The sequence below is a fragment of the Rhinopithecus roxellana genome, chromosome 9, assembly GCF_007565055.1.
Source record: "Rhinopithecus roxellana isolate Shanxi Qingling chromosome 9, ASM756505v1, whole genome shotgun sequence".
Taxonomy (NCBI): Eukaryota; Metazoa; Chordata; class Mammalia; order Primates; family Cercopithecidae; genus Rhinopithecus; species Rhinopithecus roxellana.
In genome coordinates, this window is record NC_044557.1 from 17,058,360 (window position 1) to 17,076,371 (window position 18,012).

Here is an 18,012-nt window from a genome sequence, read left to right on the forward strand (position 1 = left end):
ATCAGGTATAGCTCCCAATGCAATCCCTCCTCCCTCCCCCCTCCCCATGATAGGCCCCAATGTGTGATGTTCCCCTTCCCGAGTCCGAGTGATGTCATTGTTCAGTTCCCACCTATGAGTGAGAACATGCGGTGTTTGGTTTTCTGTTCTTGTGATAGTTTGCTAAGAATGATGGTTTCCAGCTGCATCCATGTCCCTACAAAGGACGCAAACTCATCCTTTTTTATGGCTGCATAATATTCCGTGGTGTATATGTGCCACATTTTCTTAATCCAGTCTGTCACAGATGGACATTTGGGTTGATTCCAAGTCTTTGCTATTGTGAATAGTGCCGCAATGAACATACGTGTGCATGTGTCTTTATAGCAGCATGATTTATAATCCTTTGGGTATATACCCAGTTGTACCCTAGAACTTAAAGTATAATAAAACAAAAAAAAAAACCTTAAAAAAAAAAAAAAAAAGAAACAGTCTTTTAAATCTATGACAATTAAAGGCCATTTTTTTTTTTTTTTGGAATTATAGCAGGAGAAGGCAATCCTGGCTGTAATGCTCCAATAGGTTGTATAACTGAATTGATGGCTCTTAAGTCAGTTCACATTCTCCATTTACCTGATTTTTTCTTAATTCCCAAAGCTGGAGAATTCCAAGGGGAAAATGTTGGAGGTATGTGCCCATTTTTTAATTGTTTAGTAACTAATTCCTCTAAAGCCTCCAGTTTCTCTTTACTCAGCGGCCACTGTTCTATCCAAATTGCTTTATCTCTTAACCATTTTAAAAGTATAGTTTCTGGAGGCTTAACAATGTCCACCATCAAAAGTGATATCCTAAACCTTGGTGGGAACTTTGTCTTTCCACTTGAAGCGGTTCTTTCAAACCTTGCAAATTTTTTCCTAGTCTAATCCCAGGGGCTTAACCCATTTCATGCATCATATGTTGACTTTGAGGGCTATATAATTGTTCTGGAATTAGAACGTGTGCTCCCCATTGCTGTAATAAATCTCTTCTCGATAGATTTATAGGTACAGAAGTTATAATTGGTTGAATAGTTCCAGGTTGTCCATCGGGCCCCTCACAATGCAAAATATAGCTACTTTGATATACTTCAGGGACTTTACCAACTCCAACTATGTTAAATTGAGTGGGTTTAATTGGCCACGTGGACAGCCAGTGCTATAGAGAAATGATTGAAATGTCTGCTCCTGTATCTATCAAAACTTTAAATTTGTTTTCCTGAATAGTTATTTCATAGGTAGGACGTTTATCAGTAATTTTATTTACCTGATAAGCTGCTTTGCCTTGTTTATTCGTGCTTCCAAATCCTCCTGTTCATTTAATTTCACTTTTCCCCATTCCACATGCGGCACAATCAGGAGCTGTGCTATACGCTCTCCTGGCTCTGCTTGCCAGGGAACAGAAGTAGATATAACAATTTGAATTTCCCCATTGTGATCTGAATCAATGACTCCTGTTTGTATTTGTACCCCTTTTAAATTTAAACTAGACCTCCCTAGAAGTAATCCTATTATTCCTGCTGGCAAGGGTCCACAGACTGCTATTGGGACCTTTTGCAGGGGATCCCCAGGCAGAAGTCTCACAGCTTTTGTGCAGCATAAATCTACTGTGGCACTACTGGCTGTGGCAGGGGACAGATATTGTACAGGGGTGAAGGAATGGGCTGAGCCAGAAATGGCCATTTGGAATGGGGCCCAGGATGGGCCCCTCATGGCATTTCCCAAAATCATATTCCCATCTTTATCAAACTTAGAATGACACTGATTAGCCTAATGTTTTCCTTTTCTACATTTTGGACACATTTCAGGCTCATCAGTTTTCTTTTTTGCCCTAGCTGGTGGCCTGACTCACTGATTTTTTCTACATTCTTTTTTAGTATGAATAGCTTGTTTAAATTCTTTGAGTAATTTAAAAGGAAAAGGCTCAAATGTAGCTATAATATTTCCCTGTTGATCTGGGGAGTGTATTCTAACAGGGAACTGCCAAGCCTCTATATCACCCTCTTGTCTAGCTTGCTGGATTCCTGCCTGAATAGAACTGAGAGTGGTTGCTCGAGGCACCACTCAAACAGTCACTGGGGAAACTACTTTTTGCCCAGTGTCCTCCAGAAAAGAAAGACCTGGAGGGTCAGACCACTCTTTTTCTTCAAAATAATAATGAAGGGGTGCAGAAGGGTAGGGATGAACCTCTTCCTCCTTTGCTGCTTTAGCTTTAGCTGGCAAACAAACCTGCTCTGTTACTTCGTTATACTCTCCTTCCTCGTCATCATCAGTGTGAAAAAGTTCCAAGGTGGAATGAACCAGAGCTCACACTTGTCCCATTGCTACCCTGATGCTTCCCAGTTCCCCTTCTTACCATTGGGATTCCTTAAGAGTACTCAGGTGTCCTCCAGCTTAGTTCCACATTCTCCAACCGTCACTTTGACCTGGATTCCAGCCCCCACAATGGACGCCACTTGCCGAGACCAGCTTGGTCAGGGAGACCCTAACCCAGTGGTGCTAGAGGAATTAAAGATACACACACAAATATAGAGGTGTGAAGTGGGAAATCAGGGGTCTCACAGCCTTCAGAGCTGAGAGCCTCGAACAGAGGTTTACCCACATATTTGTTGACAGTAAGCCAGTGATAAGCATTGTTTTTATAGATTATAGGTTAACTAAAAGTATTTCTTATGGGAAATAAAGGGATGGGCCAAAATAAAGGGATGGGTCTGGCTAGTTATCTGTAGCAGGAGCATGTCCTTAAGGCACAGATCGCTCATGCTATTGTTTGTGGTTTAAAAACTGCCTTTAAGCAGTTTTCCACCCTGGGTGGGCCAGGTGTTCCTTGCCCTCATTCTGATAAACCCACAACCTTCAAGCGTGGGCGTCATAGCCATCATGAATGTGTCAGAGTGCTACAGAGATTTTGTTTATGGCCAGTTTGGGGGCCAGTTTATGGCCAGATTTTGGGGGACCTCTTCCCAACACATAACTCTCCTCTCTGGACTGGGCCCTGCACAAAGTGCAAAATAGTGACATATTCCTAGGCCAGGCACACAGGTGATGATACTCTTATGCCAGGGCCATGCCCAAAAGAGGTCATTTTGATGTATCACAGGGCCTATCATGTAGGTGATATGGTTCTTCTGCTTGGATGTGCCTGCTTGAATAGTTACATATTGCTAGGCCAGGCACAAAGGTACTCTTTTGCCAGGGCCATGCTTTAAGGAAGGCTTTGTGACATATCTCTGGGCCTATCACCTGGGTGATGTGACTTCCTGCTTGGCCTTGCCCACATGTAGCATTGTGACATATGGGTAGAACCTGCACCTAGGTAATGTTACTCTCTTGCCTGGGTCCTTTTTTAAGGAGGACTTGTGACTATCTCAGGACTCAGTACTATGTGACATGGCTCTTCAGCCTGTTTTGTGCCCACATATTAAATTGTGACATACAATTAAGAAGCACCTAGGAGATATGACTGTCTTCTTTTTATTCTTAGATGGACTCTCACTCTGTCACCAGGCTGGAGTGCAGTGGCCCCATCTTGGCTCACTGCAACCTCTGCCTCCTGGGTTCAAGTGATTCTCCTGCCTCAGCCTCCTGAGTAGCTGGGACTATAGGCATGTGCCACTGTGCCCAGCTAATTTTTGTATTTTTAGTAGAGATGGGGTTTCACCATGTTGGCCAGGATGGTCTCGATCTCTTGACCGACATGACTGTCTTTTTCTGCCTGAGCCTTGCTTACTTGTGACATTGGGCCATATCTCTGAGCCCATGACCTAAGTGATGTGACTCTCTTCTTCTGTCTGGGCCTTTACAATGGAAAGATTGTGACATATTGATGAACCCAGCACTCGGGTAATGTGACTCTTGTTTTGTTGATGAAAATGCCCACAAACAGGACTTCTGCTGTATTTCAGGGCCCAGCACCTGGGTGATGTCACTCTTCTGCCTAGGTCATGCATAAAGAAGTAATTGTGAGCCGGGCGCGGTGGCTCAAGCCTGTAATCCCAGCACTTTGGGAGGCCGAGACAGGCGGATCACAAGGTCAGGAGATCGACACCATCCTGGCTAACATGGTGAAACCCCATCTCTACTAAAAAATACAAAAAAACTAGCTGGGCGAGGTGGCGGGCGCCTGTAGTCCCAGCTACTCCGGAGGCTGAGGCAGGAGAATGGTGTAAACCCGGGAGGTGGAGCTTAGAGTGAGCTGAGATCAGGCCACTGCACTCCAGCCCGGGTGACAGAACATATGTAACAAACCTGCACGTTATGCACATGTACCCTAGAACTTAAAGTATAATAAAAAAATTAAAAAAAAAAAAAAGAAATTGTAAATGTCCTTTGACGCACTAATAGGAATTTATCCTAAATATATACTTACAAATGTAACCTCAGATGGACAGTATTTTAAAACTTGAAAATAACCTGAGTATTCATCAATGATTATCTTAAATAAAGTTATTTATTGCTACAAAAAAAAAAAAAAAAAAAAAAGAAGTAATTGTGGCAAATTGCTTGGCCCAGCACCCTAATGATGTGACTCTGCTGTTGGTGTTAGAGCCACAGAAGGTATTTTGACATATCTTTGGCCCGTTTTGTAGGTGTTTTGTCTCTCATCACTTTGCTGGGTTTCTTCTAGATGTGTTTGTATTGTATTGCTTGCTCCAGCCCTCAGTTAATGTGAACCTATTTGCTGGCACTGCCAAGAGAAGACATCATGACATATTGCTTGGCACAGCAGCTAAGTGACGTTAACCTTCTGCTTAGTTTTACTCACAAATGGAATTATGACATACTAACTTATATTGTATAAACTCTTTGGTGGTAGAGAGTTTCATAACAGGACCCAGTAAAAAGTTCAGATTGGGACTCTCTGTTACATACCCAGGTGAAATTAAAAGTTGTCACCATACCACATTTACAGTGCCCACTCTTAAGGTCCTGAGTCTAATAGGGCAATACAGTAGAATGTTGGAATTGTGACTTTTACATGTAGATCTGGCCACAGGTGGGTTGGTGACTCATTTCTGGAAGCAGTCCAGTGACATAATAAGTGGTCTTTTTTCTTAACCCTGCGTATAGGAGAGATGTTGACTATCAAACCTGGGTTTAGGGTAATATGTAAGATTGTGAGCGCATAAAAGCACGTAGGCCTCAAAGAAGTTTCCAACTCTTATGCAGGTTTTATACAGCCCTCAGCTGTTGCAGAGAGTGTCTTACACTGGCCCAGCACACATGTGAGACTGTGACTCTAATATACATGCTGAGCTAAAAGTTAAAGGTGTCACCCTCAAAGATGAGGAGATTGTGTCATATCACTGGGCCTAGTACCCAGGTGTTGAGATTTTTTTGGCTGAAATTCCTTTCCATGGGTGCATTGTTACATATTGCTAGGTAATAACCATAATATGACTCTTCTGCCTGGGCCCTGTCAATAGGGGATATTATCACACATCTCTTGGCCCATAAGCTAGGTGATGTGTCTCTCCAGGCTGTGCCCTGCCCCCAGAAGGCATTTTGAAATATCTCTGAAACTAGTGTCTAGGTAATGTAACTCTTCTCTCTTGCTTGCATCCTACTTACCAAAGGAATTGTGACATATGGCTCAATGCAAAACCTAGGTGGTATGTCTTTCCTCTCTGTTGAAGAGTTTACATCTGTGCTGCATTCTGTTTCATTACTTTGGTGTTCTACCTTTATACCTGTACCAAAGTGCTTTGATTACTGAAGGTTTGTTTTATGTTTGTAAATTGTTAAATGTAATATTCCAATATTTTTCTTCTTTTTAAAGATTGTAAGGCTTTTCATGTTCCCTTGAGATCTTATGTAATTGTGTAGGGTTTTTTTTTTTCCTCTATTTTTAGAAAAGTAAAATTTAAAATTGAAAAAAAGCTTGTTGAATGTGTGGGTCACTTTAAGCAGCATAGAAATCTTCACAATATTTTATCTTCCAACCCTTGAAAAAGAGCATGCTGAAAAGTGTGTTGTTGGCTGGGCATGGTGGCTCATGCCTGTAATCTCAGCACTTTGGGAGGCCAAGGAAGGTGCATGGCAAGGTCAGGAGATTGAGACCAACCTGGCCAATATGATGAGACCTCATCTTTACTAAAATACAAAAAATTAGTTAGGCGTGGTGATGCACACCTGTGGTCCCAGCTACTCAGGAGGCTGAGGCAGGGGAATCTCTTGAACCTTGTGTGCTGTTTAATTTTTGCATTTTGAATTTTTCAGCTTTTCTTCTGTTAATGATTTCTATTTCCATTCCTTTTGGGCTATAAACATTGTCTGTAAAATTTCAGTTAAAAAATTGTTAAGGCTTCTTTTGTGGTGTCACAGGTGGTCCATCCAGGAAAATGTTTTATGAGCTATTGAAAATAATGTGTATTCTGTTGTCTGTATACATTTGTTAGGTTTAATTACTGTACAGTGCATTCAAGTTTCTTGTTCCTGTATTCATAGTCTATTGTGCTTTATTTATTACCAAAAGTGGGATATTGATGTGTCCTTCCATTATTATATTGCCGTCAATTTTTGCTTCAGTTCTGTCAATGTTTGCTTTATGTGTTTGGGAAAAATGTCATATATTTACAGGTTCTCAGTAAATGAACCCTCTTACTATAATTGAAGGTCCTACTTTTTCTCTTGTAAATTTTGACTTAAAGTAAAAAATATGAAATAGGACAGTTTTCAACTAATAAATTATTGCCTCTTCTTCTCTCATCTGGTTAACACTTGCATGGAAAGTATTTCTTATCCTGCCATTTTCATTTCTATATTTTTTATTAGATCTGAAGTGAGTCTCTTGAAAACATGAATAGTTAGATCTTGATATAGGTCACGATATAGTTAGATTTTTATTTTCATTTTGAATGATACTTTTGCCGGATATAGTATTCTTGCTTAGACTTTTTTTTTCAGTGTTTTAACTATGGCTTCCTACTCCCTTCTTGCCTGAAAGATTTATGTTCATAAATTTACTGGTAATCTTGCAGAAGCTTGCACATAAATAACACATCTCTTTTTTCTTCCTGCATTCCACATTCTCTACTTTTTTGTGACTTTCAATACATTGCTTATGTTGTGTCTTCTTGGAAATCTCTTTGTGTTAATCTTAGTTGAAATTTGCTGAGCTTCTTGATTTACTTATTTTTTTACCTAATGTGGAAGTGCATATTATTCTTTTTTATACTTATACTCCACAATTTTTATTTCTTTTTATGCTTTTTATTTTATGGTTTGGTTTCATTTTTGTTATTTCATTTCATTTTCTTTATTTCCATTTACTCATTGAGCATCATTGAGATGGTAATTTTGATTTTTTAGGGTAATTTATTTTTTCTTTTAAAAATAGATCTAGATTTTAATGCAAAGTGTCTCAGGTAATTTTTAAATCTCCATTTTTAATAATTGATTTCTGGATATTCATTTTTATCTTTGAACCATATTTTCTTTATGTTTTGTATATGTTGTAATCTTAGGTTGCAATTTGTATAATAAAAAGCCACATATCAAAATCTTTATTAAGTGGCTTTTGTCTGTGGGAATATGATACCAAATTTTTAGGGTAGAGATTCTTGGAGTCTCTCAAGCCTGTTCTATGGGCATTGTCTCTGGATTTGTGTATTTTTTAGTTAGAAAAGATTCTGAATTTTTTTTTCTTTCTTCTTTCTTTTATTTTGAGTTGGAGTTTTATTCTTGTTGCCCAGGCTGGAGTACAATGGCATGATCTTGGCCCACGGCAACATCCACCTCCCAAGTTCAAGCGATTCTCCTGCCTTAGCCTCCCAAGTAGCTGGGATTACAGGCACCTGCTGCCATGCATTTAAAGTCATCATAGGATAAAGAATGGCTGTGGAGGGTAAATATGAAACACTTATAATACACTACTATGTGGTTCTTGGTATTTTGCTCACTTAGGGTCCTGCAAATGCTTATCTGGTTCTTAGACTTTTCACAAAGGCATTTTTGTCCATATATTTCTGTTAGGTTTATATGTCTATAAAGGAATTAGAGCCTGTGGTATTTTATTGTCAGCTTCCTAATATAATTTGTATAATTATATACTTGTAAAGTGTATTCACCTGAGTCCAATGAGGGAGAAATTTTGTTATGTTTTTTTCTTCAGCTGGCTTTTTTTCATTTTACTGCAAAGATATTGCTGGACCACGACATAAAAGATTCATTTCAAAACGTGATTCTGATAAAATATGGAATAACTGCCAAAGTGTGAGTAATTGCAAGAGACAGAAAAGTTATAATGGCCTTCCTCAATATTTGTCAACTACCCATAACAAAACCTGTAAATGTAATAAATATGTCAAAGTTTTTGAGTTGTGCTCAACTTTCACTGAATAAAAGAAAATTTTTAGCAGAGAGAAATGCTACAAATATGAAGAATGTGGCAAAGACTGTAGGTTGTTCTCAGATTTTACTCTACAGAAGAGAATTCATTCTGCAGAGTGATGCTACAAATGTGAAGAGTGTGGCAAAGTCTTTACAAATTTCTCAAATGTAACTAAACATAAGAGAGTTCATCCTGGAGAGAAACCCTACAAATGTGAAGAATGTGGCAAAACTTTACCCTCTCCTCAACCCTTATTAAACAGAGGAGACTTCATCCTGGAGACAGACCCTACGAATGTGAAGAATGTGACAAAGCCTTTAAGTGCTTCTCAAATATTACCAATCATAAGAGAATTCATACTGGAGAGAAACCCTACACATGTGAAGAATGTAACAAAGCCTGTAGGTGGTTCTCAGACCTTACTAAACATAAGATAATTCATACTGGAGAGCAACCCTTCAAATGTAATGAATGTGGAAAAGATTTTACATGGTTCTCGGCCCTTAGTAAACATAAGACAATTCATACTGGAGAGAAACCCTACATCTGTGAAGAATGTGGCAAAGCCTTTACCCACTCCTCAACCCTTATTAACACAAGATAATTCATATGAAAGAGACACATTACAAATGTGAAGAATGTGGCAAAACCTTTAAGTGCTTCTCAGACCTTACTAATTATAAGAGATTTCACAGTGGAAAGAAACCGTACAAATGTGAAGAAAGTGGCAAAGCAATTTGCTAATTCTCACACTTCATTAGACATCAGAGAATTCATACTAGAAAGAAGCTCCACAAGGGTTTAAAATGTGGAAAAGCCTTTAACAAGTCCTCATACTGTGTTCAATATCAGAGGCTTAATACTGAACAAATGCAGTATAAAGGTAATGACCATTGAAGAACATTTAACTTAACATCTTGGAGGGTCTCTAAGAACTTGCTTTATAATCTGGGTGCTTTTGTGTTGGGTGCATATATAGACCTTTACTATGCCCTTCTTTATCTTCTTTTAAAAAAATCTATGTTGATTTAAAGTCTGTTTTTCCAGCAACTAGATTGCAACCCCTGCTTTTTTCTGTTATATATTTGCTTGGTAGATTTTTCTTTTTCCCTTTATTTTGAGCTTATTTGAGACAGGCATCTCGATTACTGCATACCATTAGATCTCGATTCTTTATTCAGCTTGCCACTCTGTTTTCTAATTGGGGCATTCAGCCCATTTACATTTAAGGTTAGTATTCATATGTCTGGATTTGATTCTGTCACTGTAATCTTAGCTGGCTATTTTGCACAGTTGTTTACGTGGTTGCTTTGTAGTGTCTGCAGTTGTACTTCAGTGTCATTTTGTGGTGAGTGGTAATAGTCTTTTCCTATTTAGTACTTTCTTCAGAAACTCTTGTTTGCTAATCTGAATAGGATCATATTTATTTTTTACTTGTGAAGCTTACTTTGGTCAGATATGACATTCTGGGTTGAAATTCTTTTTTTAAGAATGTTGAATATTGGCACCTAATCTCTTTTGACTTGTCGGATTTTGACTGAAAGGTTTGTTGTTTGTCTGATGGGCTATTTTTAGAGGTGACCTGCCCTTTCTCTCTAGCTGCCTTTAACACATTTTTTTTTCTTTCATTTTGACCTTGGAGAATCTCATGATTATGTGTCTTGGGAATGAACTTTTCATGGGATATCTTACTGGGGTTCTCCACATTTCCTGCATTTGAATGTTGGCCTCTGTGTCTAGGTTGGGAAAGTTCTCATGGATGATATCCTGAAATATGTATTTCAAGTTGTTTTCATTCTCCTCATCACTTTCAGGCACTCTCTTTAATCATAGATTTGGTTTCTTTACATAATCCCATATTTAATAGAGGTTTTGTTCATTCCTGCTTATTCTTTTTTCACTATTCTTGTCTGTCTTATTTCAGAAATCCAGTCTTGAAGTTCTGAGATTCTTTTCTCTGCTTGGCCTATTCTGCTGTTAATACTTGTGATTACATTAAAAAGTTTTTGTATTGTGTTTTTCAGACCTATCAGGTTGGCCACATTTTTCTCCAGACTGGTGGTTTTTTTTCTGTCAGTTCCTGCAATTTTTTCCCTTCCTTGAATTGGGTTGCAACTTACTTTTGTAGCTCAATGAAATTTATTTCTATCCATATTCTGAATTCTACTTCTAGCATATTAGGCCTCGCTGGAAACGTTATTTGGTCATTTGGATTAAAGAAGTTACTCTGGCTTTTGGGGTTTTCAACATTTTTGCACTGATTTAATCTCATCTTTGTGGGCATATCTTTGAGGTTGCCGACCTTTGAATGGGTTTTTTTTCTTTTTTTTTAATCCTATTTGATGGTCTTGAGTATTTGATTGTGGTATAAGGTGGATTCAGCCAACTGGCTTTGTTCCTGGTAGTTATTTTTTTGTGTGGTGGTGGTGGGGAAGCAATGCTCAGCTCACAACTCAGAGACTGCATACCCTGGGGGACTTGTATTGAGCCCCAACTGTCTTCTCTGGCTCTTTGATATTTGGACTCTGCCACTCTGTGGGACTAAAGTGCCACCACTAAGCAGAGTGCTAGTGGATATGGGGTTTCTGCCTGTCTTTGGGCATTCACCTCAGTGGCAGGAGCAAAGCAGCTGGAAGAGGAGTGGGGATACCTCCTGGAGACTGTGTGCAATGTTGCACTAAAGGTGGTGTTGGCTTGGGGTAGGATACTGGCTAGTGAAGATTTTGATGCCTTTTTATGCCCTCCCAAGAAGGAGTGATTGTTTAGAGTCTGGAAGGATACCCTGTTCTCTGTAAAGTGTTAGGAAAAAGGTAGGGGTGGGGCTTTCTGGCTCTCTGCCCACCAAAGCTTCATCTGCAATGGCAGTTACTGAAGATGGCAGGGGCATACTGCATTCCCATTTGCTGGTGGGGCAAGCAAAGCCACACCCTCCTTTGCAAACATGTGCCAGTAAAGTAATGTGGGGAGCTGCCCCAGTGTCAGGGCTTCCCCTTCAGTGTGGGGAGGAATCATCATGTGGGCTGGTGCAGTCATATGGGCTGCCTTGCTGGAGCACTTCAGGGATCAGGCATGGCCCACCAGTGCAGATGCTATGGTATGGGCTCTCAGAGTACCTGAGACTGCCCTGTCAGCATCTGTAGCCAGACTGGGCCCCTGGGAGAGGCCAACAGACCAAGGAGTGCTCAGCTGGACCAGGTTCTTCTGAGTTGCAAGACCATCCTGCAGAAATTAGGTCCAACAGTTCCCCTAGGGCTAAAGTCTTTTATGGGAGAAAGTTGGGCCTAGAGAAATGGCCATCACAGGCCACACTTAACTATAGATTCCCTTGTGCCAAACCCTCTGGGCACCACATGAGCTGGTTTTCTGCCCCACCTTTTTGCTTGTCTTCTAGGGGCTGCATCTCAGAGAGATGTAGGTCAGCAATCCCTCAGTGCAGTCAGCTCAGGACAGAGGATCTGTGCTTTTGGCCAATTTAGGCATTCATTGCCAAACTTGGTGACTCTCAATTACACACCCAGGTGAAATTAAAATTTGTTACCATCTCACACTTACAAAGCCCACTGCTGCAGTACTGAGTCTAATAGGTGAAAACAGTACAACGATAGAATTTTGACTCTCATATGGGCATTGGGCCACAGGTGCAATTGTGGCTCATTTTTGGAGCCAGCTCACAGGCATAAAATGTGTCTCATTCCTGAACTGAGCCCAAATGAGAGATGTTGACTGTCATACCTAGATTTAAGTCAATATATAAAATTGTGAGTCCATACAAGCGTGAGGGCCTCAGAATAGCTTGCAACTCTCATGCATGCTATATAAAGCCCTCAGATATTGTAGAGGGCTTCATACAATTGCCTAGCACACAAGTGACATTGTGACTTTCATACACACCAAGCTAACAGCTAAAGGTATCACCCTTAAAGATTAGGAGATTGTGTCATGTCACTGGGCCTAGTACCCAGGTGTTAAAACTTTTTCTTTAATTGTATCCCATGTGTGCATTGTGACATATCTTTGGGTCAGAATCACAATAATGTGATTCTTCTGCCTGGGCCCTTCCAACAAGGGATATTATCACATATATCTGAGCCTATCAGCTAGGTGACTGGTCTATTTTTACTGTGCTTTACCCCCAAGGGACATTGTGACATTGCAGGATGTAGCATCTAGGAAATGTGACTCTCCTCTCCTGCCTAGATGCTGCCCACAAAAGGAATTGTGGCATACTGCTGAGTGCAAAACCTAGGTAATGCAACTCTCCTCTATATTCTGGAGTCTGCCAAAACAGGGGATTATTACATATTGTTGAGCTCAGCACCTAGGTGGTGTGACTCTCCCCTTTTTCTTCAACTCCGTCTACAGTGGACATGGTCCCATATTACTTGAGGCTGTAACCAGGTGATGTGACTCTTCTGACATGGCCCTGTCTACAAAGGAGATCATAACATATCCTGAGCCCAGAATCCAGATGATGAGACTCTCCTGCCTTGTTTCTGCTCACAGGTGAAATTGAGTAGCCTAGAGCACTGTGACCCATAATGCTTGGCTCATGCAGTCTTCAGAGGAATTTCAAAAATGGCAGGATGTTGGTGGGGGTAGAGAAAGAGCTGGTACAAATGACAAGCTGCATGTGAAATAACTGGAGGCAGGAAGAGAGTGGGACCTGCTTCGAACAGGACACCCACTTCCTTCGTACAGCAGCACAGTCAGGCCAGTTCTCTGATTTGGGCCTTGTGCCAAGGAATTAATAGGCCCACTTCTGCTCCATCCCAGGTGCTGAACTCCTTGGTTCTGGAACTAAATGTGAATTCTGAACTCTGGAATGCCAGTTGGGTTTCACATGCCAGTGGAATGAGGAGGCCCAGGTGGGCCTAAAAATGTGGCTGTTGGTTGGCCTACCACATGTCTGGTTGCTTCTGTGCCTATGCTCACAAGGAAGAGGGATCTTCTTCCTCAAGACAAGCCCAGGGAGGTCTCAAACAAGCCCAGGGAGGTCTGAGGCTTATGGGAGCCAGTGAAAAAAAAAAGTCATGCCTCAGTCCAGCGCTTTTGTCCCTCCTGGCTTGGGGCTTTGGGGGATCAATTTGCTGATCAGAAAAATGGGCAATGAAAGCCCCTCATTAACTGGCTGCTCACCCCACTTTTAACAGGCCACTGCACAGTGCCCACCCTGCAACTCCAGGTACAGCCTGGGCTTCAAGATCCTGGGGTATCTCTGGGTTGGGTTCAGAGCCCTGAGAAGGTCCTCTCCCTCAGGGACCCCCCATGCCTACCCCTTTGTGCCCACCTGACAGCTCAGCATGTCTGCTGTATGACACCCTTATTGCCTGCTCTTGCTAAGTCCAGGTCTCCCTGGGGTGGCTAGGGGCACACGCTCCCTGAAGCCCAGGTGGCCTGTCCATCCTTCCTCCAATGCACAGCCTCAGACAGGTGCAGGTGCCCCCCAGGTTTCCTCCTAAAATGTGATCTCAGGGGGTCATAGCAGCATATTCTGCTCTAACTTATTGACTAGTTAATAAGTCACTAAATGTGCAAAGATGGGTGTGGACCTTGACACTCTTGATCGCCTTCCTCTAGTGGGGCTGCACTGGGGGTTGCCATCCTGAATTGTTTGTGGAAAAAGCTAGCAGGTGAGGAAGGACTCAAGGGCCAGGGATGGGACAGAGCACCTAGGCTGGCCTCTCCCAGGGCCCTCTGAGACCCCTGCAGGTAGGAGGGTGCAGTGGAGCTCCAGGCCCCTTTTCTAGTGTGGTGCTGATAATGCCTTCCCGGACCACCAAGAAGGCCCTACTCTTTCTGCAACCACCACCCACTGGTCTCTAGGAGGTGAGCATCCATTTACATTTGTGGACATGGCCTTCTGCTTCAATTCCATTGGCTGTTCTCCTGGAAGAAATGCCTAGGGAATCCTGGGCCTATGGTGGAGTTTCTGTAAGTGCCAGTCTCAAGAATGCAATTAATAGTATTTTGTGCACATTACTATCTCAGGGTTACTTTTGCCCAATAATGTGTAAAAAATAAATATTAACATTTTTATCCTTTACATTATTTTAATCAGGTAATTATATAAACCTTTTATTTTTGTGAAATTTATTTTCATGCCAGTCATCAAATTGTGGGATTTTTTTGTTCAAATTGTTACCTGTTTTAGAGGCAAAATCTTAAAAAACAATATGCTAAACAAACAGTAACAGGTGAGAGCAATTTATCTAAAATGTAATTAGATTTCTTAAGTAAGTAAACAATTTAAGTAAACTTAGTTTATATTATTTGTATGAATTATTTTACAGCTTATCCTCAATGTTAAAAAATTTTAGCTAGGTATACAATTCAAAATTGACAGATTTTTTTAAATAGGCAACTTAAAAACATTTTATTGGACATATTGGGCAATATAATTCTCAAATATTTTACCTCAGAAATTAACACACTTGACAATTAATATTCATAGTATCTATGAAAGTAATATTATGAACATGTTTTTATAGGTGCCAAAAATTTAGGAGAAAAAAAATTTATTCTGTTCTTCAGTAGTAAAATGTAAGATTTTAGAAATGAGATTAAATGTACTTGCTAAATGCCAACAAAAACTAGATTCATTTACTAGTAGAACATAATAAAGAGATTTTAAGACATTCAGAATCTGCTTCAGTATAGAAATAAGGCCAAAAGGCTCTTGTAAAAGAATCATTAAAAATATACAGAACAAACCTATCGTTTATATTATTATTATTTTTAAATCACCTAAGACATAGTCCAAAAAACTACCAGTCTTACTGTGTTTTGTTATGGGCAAAACCCGGGGTTTTTAGGACCTGATGCAGCATAACCACTCTTTATACATCAACCAATTGCCCCAAATCTACCTGGAACTGAAGACTGATCCTGCCAGTTCCTAAGAGGATAGCCTTGTACACAATCAATTTTGATTTAGGCTTGTTTCTCACTTTTACCTTCCAGTAATGTCTGCCAGAAGTATACTTCTGAGAGCCCAGAACAGCAGGGTAGGTAAAAATAAATATAATACAAAACAGAGAAAATAAATTTGCTTTCAAAAAATCTTTGAACTTTCTGGTTTGCTGGTGAGTTATCAACACTGGTAAAATTATCTGTCTCATTCTAGTATTTTTCTTTTCTTCTCAAGTTGGTACACTACCATAAACAAATATGACTAATTTCTGTACAAATCTGTTACACCTAAAGTTTATTTTACAGTGATGCATCTGCATATTTAAATCCATGTAAATCAAAGGTAAAAGTCTGTGTATGTTTAGCAGACCAGAGAAGTCATATGTTCAACAAATATAATAGAGTAAAATTTTGTAAATAGTTGCTTAGAATTCAGAATCATATAGTTGCATTACACTCATACAATCTTCATTACAACCATCATAATAACCTGTAGTTACAATAAAAACAAAAATGTAAGTTGTAGGAAGCATATTGTCTAAATCATTTAAGTTAAACACCACTGACAAAGGAATCATTACAGAAGTTATTCCACTGTCACCCAATAGTATATTGTTACCATCTGTTACCTATAACCTTGGGTAAGATGGGATAAGTTAACATCAGTTGCAAGATACACATTCCAAGTAAAATAGCCTTAACACAATAGCAACAATTTTGGCTTATTAAAACAAATTGAGTTCACACTTTGTCATTAAAAAGGCGTTTTGAAATTCACTGTATTTTAATTACCTTAATTTGCAAAAGGTAATTTCCTTATAAAATTTAAATTGTTTCTCTTACTATATGCAGAATATTATCTTGATCACTTTCCAGTCTCCTAGCATCGTGTCACCTATGATACGGTTGTAAATCAACCACTAAGTGGCCTTTCCACTTAGAATGTCTTCATGTATCTTAGATTTCAGTTTTCTAAATCTTCTGTAAGAAAGTATATAAATCTGTCCATCTAATATAGAAGAACCTCTCATAACTCTGGTGTGACAACCATTGACCATGTTCTTTCCCATAAATTCTAGAAATGAAGACACAGCATCAAACGTTAAGAGGTAAATTACACTAATATTTGCGTTTGAAAATATATTAAATTCTTTTAATATAAAAAAGTAGACTCCTTTTAGAGGAAAGTGATCAAGTTTGCTGACTGAAAGCAGCTAGACTGCGTAGTTCTCATAGAGAGGAATACAAGGTGTGCATAAATACAGCACTTTCAAATGAAACTTCCAGCTACTTCCACTGGGACTAATTTAAAAAAAACAACTTAAGTTATGGAGAATGGAGTAAAGCAAGGCAGGACAACAGGCCACCTGGGAACAACATGGAGCCAAGGGAACCTCCCCAACCAGTAAAGCAGTGAGTGCATGTAGACCCTGGGAACCCACAATTCTCCCACAGATCTTTGCAACCCTGAGGTGAGGAGATACCCTCATGAACCCACTTCACCAAGGCCTTCAGTTGAACACATAGAGCTACATGGAGTCTCAGAAGAGCAGCCGCTCAGGCCTGTGCAGAGATTCAAGAGCCATAGATACTCTGGCTTTCAAGGCTTCTCAGAAAAAGTAGCTACAACTCCAGCAAAGCAGGACGTTACACCCCTGTACATACCCATAGGAAAGAGGTGGAATCCAGGGGGCTGAATAGTGATAGTCTGTAGGACCCAATTCCACAGTGCCTCACAAGGTATGGCCTGCTGGCTTAGAATTCCAGCCAACCATTGGTAGGAGCACTGCACCTCCCTGGGATGGAGCTACCAGAAAGAGGAGTGGCACACCATCTTTGTTGCTTGGGCAGCTTAGGCATTCCAACCTTCAGGCTTTGAAGAGTCCAAGTTGACTAGAGGCAGAAAGAATCTCCTAGCAGAGTACAGGTGCTCTAAAAAGACACGGCCAGACTTCCTGTTAAAGCAGGTTCCCAATCTCGTTCCTGCACACTCGAAAATACTTCTTAACCAGGGTAGCCAGCTACCACCTTTCCATCTTTCGTCAATGGAATTTTGAAACCTCTTTGGGATACAGTTTCTAGAGCAAGAGTGAGTTGCCATTTTTGCTGTTTTTGTGACTTAGCTATTCCAGCCTTCTGGCTTTGGAGAATCCAAATAAACTGGGGGTGCAAGTGATACTTCTGCACAACATACCTGTCCTACAAAAATGTGGCTAGGCTGCTTTCTTAAGTCGATCCCCAATCATGTTCTCCTCACTGGATAAGATCTTTCAAAAGGGGCTTCCAGCTACTTCCTACAGTAGCTTTTGACCTGGAGACAAGTCTATACCTCCCTAGGATAGAGCTACCAGGGAAAAGGGCATGCTGCCATTGTTGCTGTTTTGCAGCATTCACTGGTGATCACTTTAGGTATTGGAAAATCTGACTAGAGACTGCAGTTGACACCAGCATACTGCAGCAGCCCCTCAGAAAAGTGGCCAGACTGTTACATGAGTGCCTGCTGTCATATATTCTCACTGGGCAGGTTCTCCAGGCCTGAGCCACTAGCCGAACATTATATGGCCAAAACACCCATATAATGGACCCAGGAGATGTCAAAATACCTTCTTCGGCTCTGGCACAGGCATGAGAGTCACATTATCAGGATGCTGGGCCCAGCAATATGCCATAATCCTCTCTATATGCAGGACCCAGGCAAAACAGTAACATTATCTGCTTGCTGGACCGTGCAATAGGTCAAAATTTCTGTTTGTGGGC

At 40.5% G+C, this 18,012-nt stretch overlaps 1 pseudogene; it reads left to right on the forward strand.

Annotated features, from left to right (window-relative positions):
- Positions 1-9,243, forward strand: part of LOC104666333 — a 29,285-nt pseudogene extending 20,042 nt beyond the window's left edge.
- The last annotated feature ends 8,769 nt before the right edge of the window (positions 9,244-18,012 follow it).